Source organism: Oncorhynchus masou, chromosome 1 (genome assembly GCF_036934945.1).
Source record: "Oncorhynchus masou masou isolate Uvic2021 chromosome 1, UVic_Omas_1.1, whole genome shotgun sequence".
NCBI lineage: Eukaryota > Metazoa > Chordata > Actinopteri > Salmoniformes > Salmonidae > Oncorhynchus > Oncorhynchus masou.
This window is the reverse complement of record NC_088212.1, coordinates 42,710,161-42,723,447: the sequence shown is the minus strand read 5'-3', so window position 1 is coordinate 42,723,447 and position 13,287 is coordinate 42,710,161. Positions and strand designations below refer to the sequence as shown.

The following is a 13,287-nucleotide window of genomic DNA, read 5'->3' as shown; positions in this document are numbered from 1 at the left end:
TAGCTCTGGTCACACTGTGCTCCCCCTCTCTCTCCCCACCTCCCCCTCCCCCTCCATCCCTTCTCCTAGTCTAGCTCTGGTCACACTGTGCTCCCCCTCTCTCTCCCCACCTCCCCCTCCACCTCCCCCTCCCCTCCTAGCCTTGCTCTGGTCACACTGTGCTCCCCCTCTCTCTCCCCACCTCCCCCTCCACCTCCCCCTCCCCCTCCATCCCTTCTCCTAGCCTTGCTCTGGTCACACTGTGCTCCCCCTCTCTCTCCCCACCTCCACCTCCCCCTCCCCCTCCATCCCTTCTCCTAGCCTTGCTCTGGTCACACTGTGCTCCCCCCCCTCCACCTCCCCTTCCTCCTCCATCCCTTCTGCTCTGCTCTGGTCACACTGTGCTCCCCCTCCACCTCCCCCTCCACCTCCCCCTCCACCTCCCCCTCCCCTCCTAGCCTTGCTCTGGTCACACACCTCCACCTCCCCACCTCCCCCTCCACCTCCCCCTCCCCCTCCTAGCCTCCATCCCCTTCCCCTCCTCCTAGCCTTGCTCTGGTCACACTGTGCTCCCCCCCCTCCCCACCTCCCCCTCCACCTCCCCCTCCCCCCACCTCACACTGTGCTCCCCCCTCTCTCCCCTCCCCTCCACCTCCCCCTCCATCCCTTGCTCTGGTCACACTGTGCTCCCCCCCTCCACCTCCCCCTCCATCCCTTCTCCTAGCCTTGCTCTGGTCACACTGTGCTCCCCCCCCTCCACCTCCCCCTCCATCCCTTCTCCTAGCCTTGCTCTGGTCACACTGTGCTCCACCTCCCCCTCCATCCCTTCTCCCCCTAGCCTTGCTCTGGTCACACTGTGCTCCCCCACCACCTCCCCCTCCATCCCTCCCCCCCTTGCTCTGGTCACACCTCCCCCTCCCCTCCCCCAGCCTTGCTCTGGTCACACTGTGCTCCCCCTCCACCTCCCCCTCCTCCCTTCTCCTAGCCTTGCTCTGGTCACACTGTGCTCCCCCTCCCCCTCTCCATCCCTTCTCCTAGCCTTGCCTCCACTGTGCTCCCCCTCCACCTCCCCCTAGCCTTGCTCTGGTCACACTGTGCTCCCCCTCCACCTCCCCCTCCATCCCTTCTCCTAGCCTTGCTCTGGTCACACTGTGCTCCCCCTCCACCTCCCCCTCCACCTCCCCCTCCACCTCCTCCTAGCCTTGCTCTGGTCACACTGTGCTCCCCCTCCACCTCCCCCTAGCCTTGCTCTGGTCACACTGTGCTCCCCCTCCACCTCCCCCTCCATCCCTCCCCTAGCCTTGCTCTGGTCACACTGTGCTCCCCTCCACCTCCCCCTCCATCCCTTCTCCTAGCCTTGCTCTGGTCACACTGTGCTCCCCCTCCACCTCCCCCTCCATCCCTTCTCCTAGCCTTGCTCTGGTCACACTGTGCTCCCCCTCCACCTCCCCCTCCACCTCCCCCTAGCCTTGCTCTGGTCACACTGTGCTCCCCCTCCCCTCCCCCTCCATCCCCCCCTAGCCTTGCTCTGGTCACACTGTCCCTCCCCCTCCACCTCCCCCTCCATCCCTAGCCTTGCTCTGGTCACACTGTGCTCCCTCCACCTCCCCCCTCCTAGCCTTGCTCTGGTCACACTGTGCTCCCCCTCCATCCCCCTCCATCCCCCCTAGCCTTGCTCTGGTCACACTGTGCTCCCCCCTCCACCTCCCCCTCCACCTCCCCCTCCTAGCCTTGCTCTGGTCACACTGCTGCCCCCTCCTCCCCCAGCCTTGCTCTGGTCACACCTCTCCCACCTCCCCCTCCACCTCCACCTCCCCCTCCATCCCTTCTCCTAGCCTTGCTCTGGTCACACTGTGCTCCCCCTCCACCTCCCCTCCACACTCTCCTAGCCTTGCTCTGGTCACACTGTGCTCCACCTCCCCCTCCATCCCTTCTCCTAGCCTTGCTCTGGTCACACTGTGCTCCCCCTCCACCTCCCCCTCCATCCCTCCCCTAGCCTTGCTCTGGTCACACTGTGCTCCCCCACTCTCTCCTCACCTCCCCCTCCACCTCCACCTCCCCCTCCATCCCTTCTCCTAGCCTTGCTCTGGTCACACTGTGCTCCCCCTCCACCTCCCCCTCCATCCCTTCTCCTAGCCTTGCTCTGGTCACACTGTGCTCCCCCTCCACCTCTCCTTCTCCCTCTCCTGTGGTTTGCTCCATTACCATACAGGGATGGAAGGGAACCACACAGCCATTGGAACAGTGGAGAGGGCAAACCTGTCTTTATCACACCTACATACACACCGCCGCAAATAAACTGTTTAAAGAGAAAGAACAAAAGGCTGACGAACAAAAGGCTGAGTTCGCTAGATGAGGAGTACAGGACCTATTTAGCGACATAGATGTATCATCGGAGACCTAAGACACACATGATGTGAGACGGACAGAGCCTGATTTAAGTCTTCCCAGATCAGATCCTGGAGGTTCTACACGGTGACAGGAGGCACAGAGAAAGCAACGCAACGTTTTTATTGGCTCCCGACTCCAGTAGAGAGGCGGGTGTGTGTGTGTGTGTGTGTGTGTGTGTGTGTGTGTGTGTCTGTAATCGTGTATAATATGAGGGAGCGTGTGTGCGCATGCTCCGAGCATCGCGTGCCAAGAACCATCCGGGGAAATCTCTCCGGGGCCCACGTGACCCGAGCCAGACCCAACCATACTCTCAAGACATCGGGCACTTACATTCTCGACGCCACCCTCTACCCGCCACCCTCCGCCTTCCTCCACCCAAACCCCATCAACGCCAGCTCTACACCACAGGCCCAGGGAAGCGTGAGAGAGGGCCCGGTGACAGACACGAAATGTGGCACAAAATGCAGGAGGGGAGCCCATCAAGACATACACATTACACACACCCCGACACACACCCCACGGCCCTCCAATCCTGGCTACGGTTAACCCCTGGCATGCCGTACAGCCCTGAATACAGACACACACACCACCGTACAGTACTAAGTACAGCTGCTCTAGTAAAAGAAAATGGTGGAGAAAGATCCGATGACTAAAAAGGGCATTCCTACACTTCCAGGGAAGTGAACTCAAGACAGAGCGACCTTCACAAAAAAACAGCTAACCTCTAATGTCCCCCCCCCCACACACACAACATCTAAAGGCAAATTCACACCATGTTGTACGACTATTTTTTTTTTTTAAATCCACATGTTGGTTTTTATTAAACACATATATTTTTTTAAAGTAATTAAAACATAAACTGTGATATATGTTGGAGTTAATATTTTTTATTAATATGTGTTGTAATGTATACATTGCCTTTACCCTGTAAAAGCTAACTGTGCTAGTGAAAATACATGACATCCCCAGCACTAACAAGAGGAAGGCAAATATATCCCCCAAACAACGATATCTGATGATGGAATGGTTTTTTCTCTTTCTTTAGGTCATAGGCAGCGTTTAGATAACCTTTAAATCTCCAGTAAGCGGGACCCTGTGTTACGGCGAAACACGTCCCCCTGACCTTCCAATTAGAGCTCACTGCCGAATGGAGGCAACACACTAAATCTTCCCCTGGCTGCACATTTGGACACCCGTATAAAACAACCGGCTATAAAATCATTACTGGTTTAGTAAAAACACAGGAAAAATACACAATTAAGAGACTTGTCGAGTGATAGAAAAACAAAGCCGGGAGGGTATGAATTATCCTGGGCTCAGATATGGGAAAATAAAATATTTACACAACACACACACGCAATAACTCCCAATGTCATTGTCTTACAACAACATTTTCATGAGTTTATCTCCGTGTTGTAGAACTGGTGTTGTAAAAAAAAAAAACACAAAAAAACACCAAGAAAGAAATACACTATCAAATGAGATGCATAATCAGGGCGTGTATGTGATGTCAGTACTTCCTAAATAGGTTTTATATGAGGAGGCATAAACAGTGTACATAAATGAACAGTTTTATTCCTAACTCTCCTCGGTGGGGGGGGGGGGGGGTGACATCATTAATTGGCTGTTTGATAAACAGTGATACATTGCAACAGTGTACACACACTCTGCATATTAAGAAGACATTAGACTTCCAATAACAGCCACGTAAAGAATATCACCAAATGTCAGACATACAGTAGGACGTGCGAGTTGAACGTTACAGCATCGCGTGGTGATAACCATGCTAGCTAGCCCAGCGAAATCGGAATGTGTTGCTTGATAAGGCATTTAGAGGGAGATATGGAAAAAGAAGATATGAAAAGAAGATATGACAACAAAAAATGTCATCGTAAATTCCATTGCTTAATTGCTCATTCTTTGTATTACTAAGCAAACCATTAGTGGAATAATTCATGTAAAATAAGACTGTAACATATCCAACTAACTACTATACAATCTAATTAGTGATGGGATAATTAACCATTATATCTTGCTAATGACTTTACATTAACATCTCAGGGTGGGGAAAAGAGAATGGAGTATATATTATATTATTATCTGAGACTGAAGACTGGAGTCAAAATGAAAAGTGAAGCTGTGTATGGCTTTTTTTTTAAATGGACGACGCCACTGCATGCAGATTGAGGGTGAACCCAGGCCGCTGTGGGTGGAAGATTCCCTCAATTAACTTCACAGCAAGGGAGAGGGGAACTAATCCATACCTGCTAATGACGATAGCATTTCAGCCCGAGCATACTGAGCCAAGCTGTAAGTAAACAAGGATATGAGCGCAGCCAAGCATGCTGGCCCTTTTCACACTTCCTCATTTCTGTTTGCAGAGGACTAGATTATACAGGGGGACAACCAGAGAAATGTTGTGGGCTTGCTACAGGTCAGTGCAGTTAATGGTAACGATGGTCAATCTTGAATTTTCTGTTCATTAAAAATGTTCTATTGCTGTTTGAGACAACCAGGAGTCTGCAATATTCTAGTCTCGTCTTGAAATGAACACTCTTAGCCACAGTTATGTGGAAATGCAATATTCATGAGTGTTTTTTGATCTCTCCATATGTGGTATAATCTGAGGTCAAAGGACATCGATGAATACTAGTTTTACATACTAAAAATGTGGCTGCGTTATCCTTGACATCAAATGAAATAATTTCATGAAACAGATTAAAATATGGAATAAAATTGATGATGGTACATAATCTAAGAGATATCATGTCTATTATAGTATCATTTGCATAAGTATTTCATTGGCTATAGTTTTAGATATGCCTTCCTGTACATTATTCAATGGCCATTTTAAATCGCCACATTTGTGCATGAAGTCTTCTGTTAATTAAACCTACAAAATATATAATAAGAAATTTAAAAAAAAATGTGATCATATAATCTTCTACCCAAAAATCAAGATTAATGCTAATTTGAGCATTTATCGATCTTCTTCTACATTAGTTTTAAATGAGGGTAATTTGGGAGAGTTTGGTGCAATCTCAGTCTGCATCTTTCCAGAATGGCTCCGGTAGGTGCATGGCCCTTAAGTGCACTCGTAAATCGGCTTTATGACTTTCCCAGATGTATCGCTGCTAATGTTTCCATCCGACGTCTTTATGGGCACATTGTAGTGACTCCAGCGATAGATACAAATATATTATATATTATAAAAGTGTTGTTGAAAAAAAATATATAGCTTGGACAGAGTGCTTCCTTTTAAACTATAATGGCGTGTACGGTACATCTATCAAAAGGGAATTTATAGTTGGACTCCACTGGAGATATATGGGTACTCATACTGTGCAGTAAATATAAAAAGTTTCAACTGAAATCCTTTATGATCGGGACAACATCACTTTGACGCAATCACACATATAAAACGTGTGATATTATTTTGGCACTCAAACTATCTAAAATAGTAAATTAGTTGAAAATTAAATGTTAAAATCGAATGTATTGAACCTTTTGTCTAGCCTAGCCTGCATCAGTTTACAGGGGTTTCATGTGTCTACAAGGGAGATTGTCTAAGCAATGTACTGTACGGTATATGTTAAGGCTCGTTCGTCTGTTCAAGAATGTCCAGATGTATGCATGACTACACCCGTCATATGTGTGTTTATGTACACAAAATGGCCAAATGTATGTGGACACTGCTTCAAATTAGTGGATTAGACTCTTTCAGCCTCACTCTTTGCTGACAGGTGTATGAAATTGATCACACAGCCATGCAATCTCCATAGAAACATTGGCAGTAGAATGGCCCATACTGAAGAGCTCAGTGACTTTTAGCGTGACACCGTTAGTCAGTCAAATTTCTGCCCTGCTAGAGCTGCCCCGGTCAACTGTAAGTGCTGTTATTGTGAAGTGGAAACGTCTAGGGGCAACAACGGCTAAGCCACGAAGTGGTAGGCCACACAAGGTCACAAAACGGGACTGCCGTCTGTCCCCGGTTACAACACTCACTACCAAGGAGTTCCAAACTGCCTCTGGAAGCAACGTCAGCACAATAAATATTATTCGGGAGCTTCATGAAATGGGTTTCCATGGCCAAGAAGCTGCACACAAGCCGAAGATCACCATGCACAATGCCAACGTTGGCTGGAGTGGTGTAAAACTTGCCGTCATTGGACTCTGGAGCAGTGGAAACTGTTTCTCTGGAATGGTGTCCACATAGTGTCCACTGTAAAGTTTGGTGGAGGAGGAAAAATGGTTTGGGGCTGTTTTTTGTAGTTTGGGCTAGGCCCCTAAGTTCCAGTGAAGGGAAATCTTAACGCCCTAGCATACAATGACATTCTAGACAATTCTGTGCTTCCAACTTTGTGGAAGGCCATTTCCTGTTTCAGCATGACAATGCCCCCGTGCACAAAGCGAGGCCCATACAGAAATGTTTTTTTTTTTGAGATCGGTGTGGAAGAACTTGACTGGCCTGCACAGAGCCCTGTCTTCAACCCCATCAAATACCTTTGGGATGAATTGGAACGCCGACTGCGAGCCAGGCCTAATCGCCCAACATCAGTGCCCGACCTCACGAACGCTCTTGTGGCTGAATGGAAGCAAGTGTAAAGCCTTCCCAGAAGAGTGGAGGCTGTTGTAGCGGCAAATGGGGGACAAACTCCATATTAATGCCCATGATTTTGGAATGAGACGTTTGACGAGCAGGTGTCCACATACTTTTGGACATGTAGTGTACGTACTGAACATGCATGGCTCCGGTTGTATGTATGAGAACTAAATTATTTTCCAGATGTTCTCCTTTCCAGATCTCTGCAATGTCTGTTTCTACAATCACCAGTCTCTCCAGTCACTACCAACTGATCTCCCTATCAAAGCAGGCCACTTTACCAAGCGCGATCCCCAAGTGTTGTGTGTTGGTGGGTTTCGAGCAGAGGATTAAACATTTCCCACCAACCTCTGATATGAAAGCTCTCTCAGGTTACCACTGCAGCACACAGGTTGTGGGTTTTAAACAGCTGAAGCTCTTTGTTATCGAAGCACAAAGGGCGTGCTAGGTAGCAGTTAGTGCGGTCTTTGTTGAGGGTCAACAAGGTGTAAAATAGGTTCCACCTGGGGCCATGTTTACAGCTTCCACCTGAGAAGTGTGGGCGTCCGTGGCCAGGATACCCATTCAAACCGACTGGGAGAGAAGACAGAGGGAAATATAGAAGAGGAATATTCTTGAGGGTTAGTCTTTTAAACCCAGTAGTCTTATAGTTGACGCTGTGAAATAGATCAATGACCTAAAGATTGGAAGATAAGGGCGAGTCAGGTACAGTCAGTTAAAAGGAAGAATTTAACAGCCAGCAATTTTTTCCTTGATGGGAATTGCTTTCTTAAAACATTTTCAGGAGGTTATCTCAGTCAATTTCTCAATGGGCAGCATCTGTTTGGTGTTGGAGCTGAGCCAGTAACTACTCTTCTCCGGAGGTTTCAGTTTATCGATCACTGTATCGTATGGTTGTAATGTGATGTCAATGCCTCTCTCATCTACCTGCCTGTGGTGCAGTACAGTAGGAGTCAGAGGAAAGTGTGTTGGAGGGGTTCCAAAATAAACACCAACACACTCAAATATATCTGAAGGACAATCGAATAAAGTTCATCATTTATAGATGATTGGGGTTTGTTTGCAATTGAGGAAACTAAACATTGAAAAATCCCAAAGACGAGAGAAGTAATTTTCTAAATGTTTACCTCATCAGCCTTTCGTAGTTAAAGTTTGTAACACTTTAGCATTCAAATGCTCCAGCAACATCTAATCCCAAGCCGTTCCAGACTGGGTTATGTGTGAAGGGATGTAAAAAAGAGAAGTAAATGCCCAGTCCAGTCGTGAAACTCCAATCTGACCCCGAGGAGAGACGACATTCTAGCCCAGCTCAGCGTCAACACTCGTTACACAGGATCCCCGTCTCCTCCTTCACTTCTTCCATCTCAGCCCCCTTTCCTCCCCCTCCATCTCAGGCTGGCCTGCACACGCGATCCTCGCGCTAGCCCCGGCTAAGCCTGATAAAGGCTAACACAAGCTCTGTGCAACAGCGCCCTAACCCACTTCCCTGTCTGCCTCCCCACTTCTACTCCAATCCCCCTCTCCACTCCCGCCGCCGCCTGACTACACTTTCGCTTCGCATTACTTCTGCTATTCTAACTTTTCCACTTCTGAGCACTATCAATTATGCACTAGAATAACATCGGTGCCCGGGCCGGGACGGGCCGGGCGGCGGGACATAAAGGCCGATTATGACTGTGAATAATTCAGCCTGATTCCGTGCCATGTCCCTCTTACCACTGATACAGGCTGGGGGAGTTCTGCTCCGCTCTGCCGTTAATGTACCACGGACAGATGGAAGCCGAACAAGCCCTAATATAGGAATGCCTCTCCCCGTCACAGAAAGAGTGAGTGAGGGTGAGGGGAGAGGGGGATACTGCATTACTAAAGATCAGATCACTCCCCTGTTCCTCTGCTCATTAACAGATTGGAGTGGAGGATATGTTGAGGGACTGAACGATTGACACCTGTCAATGAGAGAGGTGAAATCACAGACAGACACTTCTGGCTTCGGAATATGACGCTGTAAAACAGCATGTGTGTTGCCTCTTGTTTGGTGATGCCAAGTATATTGTTGATTAATTACTTGGTTGCCATGTTATTTTATATCTGGGAAAGTTGGGACTTTGAAAAAAAGAAAAATGTCAACGGAAGACATTCATATAAAAATTGCTCTGAAACATTAACTTAAAATGGCGTCCGATTTGAAAATGGCGGGTCTCACTAGGAAGTAAGTAGTAAACTAAAAGTATCACTCAAAGTCACCCTCAAAGTAAAGGTGATATAAAAAAAATGTTTCAACAGCAACATTCAATAGGCCAATTTTACCTCTCAGAAAAGTCATTAAAAGTGAATTATCTTACATAATATGTATCATAAAGGTAGTCAGGGTCAAACCACATGACGAACAGAGACTGACGACAGTCTGTCACCTTCAAGGTTTCAAACATGTCCGCCTTGACCTCGATTCCCCAGAATTGCGTGCGAAGGTTTGCAAGTACAGCTCGACCTGGGGATCGCAAACAGCTCTAAATATTTAATCGTCCTCCCCCAAGCACAGAGCGGGTTGCGTTCCAATCCAATACAGGGAAAGGTTCTATCTCTTATACCTTACTGGCTAATAATCTAGCTTAGCACATTTCCCATCAAGTCTCTCATCATGTGAAAATAATTAACTTTATACAGCTGCAAGCGGCAAACTGTGTCATCGAAAACAAATCTAAATGTTATTGTATTGAGTTTTTGTAATGCGCCCTTTAAAAATAATGTGTTGGTACTCATGCGAAAATACCAATGAAAGCTCCAGTCTGGATATATTTTGTGATGGTTTATGTGTATTAATTAAACAAAAAAGGAATAGAAGCTTCATGTGAAATAATTTACTAAATTAAGCTAGGCCTAAATATTATGTGTTTTTTTTCCATTGTTAAAATAGGCAAGACAGGAGCAAGTGGAAATCTTTCAGCTTTTTTTAAACGTTATATAAATTCCTACTTTTAAGAAGAAAAAAAACAAACAATATAGTTTTATAGCAGTGATAGGACTATATACAGTAGTTATTTAAAAAAAAATATTACAACAAATGTCATATATTTCAAATAATAATTGACAATGAAAAATAAATGAAATTGACATTTTAAAGGAAGGAAGGGTAATACAAAAAGTGTGAATAACAATAAATAGTAATAAACCATAAATAAGAAAAATAAAATGGAAAATATTTAATTTTAGGTAAATAATTCAATACAATTACAGTAGAAATATCATTGCAAAGGCATGATTTAAAAAATCCGTTCCTATTCTTTAAACTTCTAATTGTTTCAAGACATTGGTCCTATTATTATATTCATTTTAAGAGGAACACAGCAGCATAACTTAAGCCCTAATGAGGCAATGAGGCCATTCCAACATTGTTCATTGCTGGGAAAATAAAATACCTCCTGCAATCTTGACTATTTGGGTTTCCATTTGCCGCACCCCCCTAACTGGATTGTCTCCGGTCGTGTTTTAGAACTGACGTGGAGTTCTATCGGTTCTATCGGTGAGGAGTACAGAGCACAGCAGGTGAGACGGAACTATGGAACTCTGAAACACTTGAACACTGGTGTTCTGTCTGTTCCGTGTTCGAAGGAACTCAAGTCGGCCTACTGTATATTCCAAAGAGACCTTTTCGAAACCAAAAACCAACCCCACAGAGAGAAATGTCTAAAACAAGAACGTGTGCCTATTCACTGCCGAAAGAAAACGTTTAGAACAGTACAGCTGCAGACATTTAAATCCAATAAAGTCAGAATGTCCTTGTTTTGTTATCAAATTGCATTATTTCATGTCTCTCGTGCCTATTTCTGCACTGTGACTGACCCACCTTCGATCTGGTGAAACATTGGCAGATAGTCACAAATTCATTTCAGAGGATTTTCTTTTCTTAGGAAGACAGTTCCTTTAAATCACACATCTCTTATTTCGGGCCATTTTATATACAGTTAAAAATGACAAAAACTCTTGTCATGTAAGGCTGTATAATTTGGCTAAAGAATGGCTGCCAGCGTTACCCCTTTCTTTGTGTCTGCTCAAAACTGTGTTTTTTTTATTTTATTTCTCCTCGCTGAGCCGCCATGTTTTTTCACTCGCATGGCCCTGTCTCAGTCTGGGAGAGAGAGAGCGAGCGAGAGGGAGACCGTGTAATATTCCTATCCCATCACTGAATTCACCTTAGCCATCTTGAATGCACAGAGAGGGCTGGCTAGCCACAAAGGCCGACACACATGATACAGTAACGTGTTAGCCTGCCGTCAGTCAGCCAGACCAGCCACAACACTGGGCCTAAACCTAACACAGAGCATGCTGGGTCACCCCAGCAGGATCCCCCAAAACCCTGGAATTATTACTGACACATCTACTAATAATCTTTGGGAGAGAGCATGCACAAGAGAGCATGCACGCGAGAAAGAGAGAGAGAGAGGCAGCTGCCAGGGTTGTGAGGGCGGTGGGAAGAGGGGCAAGATGGAGATCAAGAGAGAAAGAGAGGGGGAACAAAAAAGGCATATTTCTCAAACAACACCCACACACCTCACAAACAACCAGCTAAGTCTCAACTACGATTCCACATATATTTACCCCCAAACATCATTCCACCACACTTCACTTTCCACCAAATGTGTACTTATTTAACACCATAATTTGCAAATAAATTCATTAAAAATCCTACAATGTTATTTTCTGGATTTTTTTCTCATTTTGTCTGACATAGTTGAAGTGATGAAAATTACAGGCCTCTCTCATCTTTTTAAGTGGGAGAACGTGCACAATTGGTGGCTGACTAAATACTTTTTTGCCTCACTGTGAATATATATATATATATATATATTTATTTATTTATTTATTAAGTACTGCATTTCTCAATTCTGACTGGACTGTACCAAACAAAGGGTATTAAAAACTAAAGTGTAGTGATCCTTAAAAATACACATACAGGAGGCAGTAGCCCCAGGCCACCTTCATCACCTCTGTTTATTCCGGAGGCTTAGGGCACTTTGGGGGCTCCCCTTGAGTCTCTCTTATCTCATTAGCCTTTTAAACTGATTAATATGAATGCCCGGGCTTTCGAAGAAAGGAGGGAAGGAGGGAGGGAGGGAAGGAAGAGAGAAAGAAGAGAGGGATGGGGGATTTTAGAGGAAGGGGTTTTGTGTCACAGGACAATGAGCTGATGGCTTTTTAAGCCTCTCAGTGACTCCATGGTTAATACCCTGGGTAGTAACGTTAGATTCAAAAGGCCCGGGATAGGGGCTACACTCCACACTCACTCTGGAGAGATTTGGGGGGGGGGGGAGTTCAAAAATAAACATGGAGAATAAATAACGCAACTAGAGCTAAACAAAATAGATTAACTCTACTTATTAAATAGAGCAAAGACATTTTTGAGTGTGTGTGTGTGTGTGTGTGTGTGTGTGTGTGTGTGTGTGTGTGTGTGTGTGTGTGTGTGTGTGTGTGTGTGTGTGTGTGTGTGTGTGTGTGTGTGTGTGTGTGTGCCCTATGTTTGTTGAGGTGTCATATTTGGTTATCTGGGATAATGTTTTGGATTATCCAGGGAACCAAAGCTGGGCCTTGAGGAGAGGAGAGGGTGAGGATAGGATTTAACACACATTCCGTGGATTAATTGCTTCCCCTGTACGGTAGAAAATGAGGTCATAGAATAGTGATGTGGTCTGTTGTAACACTGCTGTATACAGGGGGGTTCTGCTCACACACTCGAACCCAAACCGACGGGCGCGGGAGATACAGCTAAAGCCAGTCAGAATCCCTCCGGTAGAATCCATTTCTAAACCAGATGTGATGCACAGAGGAGTAAAAGGAGTCTACTCCACTTGATCAAACAACGGTTGAAGAAAAGAATGGTGAGTCTAAAATAGCTACTTTTAGGAATATATCCCAATGATAGTGGTATTGTACGTGGAAATCACTCCACAGTCTCTCTCCCATGCACACGCGCGCGCGCACACACACACACACACACACACACACAGCGAGACAAAACATGTGGCCTGAACCGGAGAAGGGTTAATCCTTTCTGCATAGACCCATCCTACCCCACCATCACTGGGAGGGAGGGAGGGAGGGAGGGAGGGAGGGAGGGAGGGAGGGAGGGAGGGAGGGAGGGAGGGAGGGAGGGAGGGAGGGAGGGGGAGGGAGGGAGGGAGGGAGGGAGGGTAGAAGAAGGCAGTTAAGGTAGAAAGTCAGGGAAGGAGGGAAAGGGAGGCATGAAAGGAGTGATGAGGGGTACAAACAGAAGGGTGTGAGGGGTACAAACAGAAGGGTGTGAGGGGTACAAACAGAAG

The 13,287-nt window shown here is 46.3% G+C and overlaps 1 protein-coding gene across 2 annotated transcripts in view; it reads right to left on the bottom strand.

Annotated features, from left to right (window-relative positions):
* The window catches only part of LOC135544696 (ephrin-A5b-like), a 125,804-nt gene that overhangs the window by 102,628 nt on the left and 9,889 nt on the right, over positions 1 to 13,287 (bottom strand). The gene's annotated exons all lie outside the window — the stretch shown is intronic.